This window comes from Manihot esculenta, chromosome 11 (assembly GCF_001659605.2).
Source record: "Manihot esculenta cultivar AM560-2 chromosome 11, M.esculenta_v8, whole genome shotgun sequence".
Classification (NCBI taxonomy): Eukaryota; Viridiplantae; Streptophyta; class Magnoliopsida; order Malpighiales; family Euphorbiaceae; genus Manihot; species Manihot esculenta.
The window spans coordinates 26,213,600-26,215,446 of record NC_035171.2 but is presented as its reverse complement, the minus strand read 5'-3'; positions in this window follow the sequence as shown (position 1 = coordinate 26,215,446).

Below are 1,847 nucleotides of genomic sequence, written 5' to 3'. Positions count from 1 at the left end.
CTTGATACTTGGTCATAGACTCGTCTTATTAATCTGACACCCATATCTTTTTTGGATGGGTATATCTATTTCGTGGCTGACTAAATGACTTGATTAGTGGGACCAACGCAGTGATTGTGGTCTGGTGAAATCTGCCTTGTGGCTTTATTTAATGGGACCAATGTCCAGATAGTCTGACAGAATCCACATTGTGACCTGGCCTGACAGAACCTGCCTTGTAGCCTTTTTTAGTGGGACAAATATCTGGATGGTCTGGCAGAACTCACCTTGTGACTTAGCTTGGCAGAACCCGTCTTGTGGCTTTTTTTGAATGGGACCAACGCCCGGATAGTCTGGCGGAACTCGTCTTATGACCTGAACTAGTAAAATCCACGTTGTTGCCTTTTTTGAGTGGGACCAATGCCCAGATGGTCTAGCAGAACTCGCCTTGTGGCCTTTTTTGAGAGGGACCAATACCCGGATGGTCTGGTGGAACCCATCTTGCTCCCTGGCCTAGCGGAACCCACCTTGTGACTTTTTTTGAGATCAATGCTCAGATGGTCTGGTGGAACCTGGCTTGTGACCCAGTCTGGCGAAACTCGCCTTACAACCTTTTTGAGACCAATGCCCGGATGGTCTGGCAAAATCCGCCTTGTCTCCTTAAACTTTTTGAAGAAGGCAATCTCATCATTTTTTTATGACTAAAGAACATAGCATGTGAAGGAAATATCTAGTTAACTTGTTATTGATAAAACTTTCTCAGATTACAGATATTCCATGCATGAGGAATGACTTGGCCATCTAACTTGGCCACCTTATATGACTCTAGGTGAATAACCTTCGAAACCCTAAATGGTACTTTCCAATTCTCGCCCAACATTGCCACTCTTACATCTGTTCTTTTGAGGACTAGGTCCCTTATGTTGAAAGCTTGTAGTTTGACCTTGCTATTAAATATTCTGGACATTTTATTTTTGTAAACCGCCATTCTAATTGCGGCATTCTCCCGTAAGAATTTAGCTTGGTCAAAATTGAATTGCATTTCTTTAAAATTTCTTGAAATTTTAGGGTATTGTGTCCTGAAACTACTTACTTAGATTTCCACGGGGATGACTGCCTCGGTCCCGTATACAAAGGAAAAGGGTGTTTCTCCTATAGCTGTTCTGGGGGTGGTCCTGTATGTCTATAGTATATGAGGTAACTCCTCAGGCCAATTGCCCTTGGCTTGGTCGAGCCTTTTCTTCAGCCCTTGTAGGATCGTCTTGTTTGTCACCTCGGTCATACCATTGGTTTAGGAGTGATAAGCTGAGTTAAACCTCAAGTCAATTTCTCATTTCTTGTAGAATTCTTTAAACCTGGAGCTTGCAAACTGAGTTCCATTATCGGTGATCACTACCTTCGGTATTTCGAATTGAGTGAATATATTTTTGTTGACGAAGGAAATCGCTTATTGGGTGGTGATAGATTGCATTGCCTCAGCCTTGGCCCACTTGCTGAAATGATCTACTACCACAATCATGAACTTCCTTGACCCGGATGCCTTAAGGAATGGGACAAGGATGTCTATCCCCCACTGAAAGAAAGGCCAAGAGCTTCCAATAGCTACTTGCATTTCTCCCAGGGTTCAGGGAATATTTGCATGTACTTGGCATCTTCTACACTTCTGAACAAGTTGCTTTGCATCTTGTATTATAATTGGCCAGTAGTACCCTTTTCTGAATGCTTTTCAGGCGATTGTTCGAGTTTCTTCATGGCTCCTGCAATCACCTTCATGGATATCCTTTAGGATTTCCTAGCTTTCCTCCTCTATAACCCACAACAGCCATGGTTGTGTGGAGGACCTTCTGTAAAACTAACCATCTATTAGT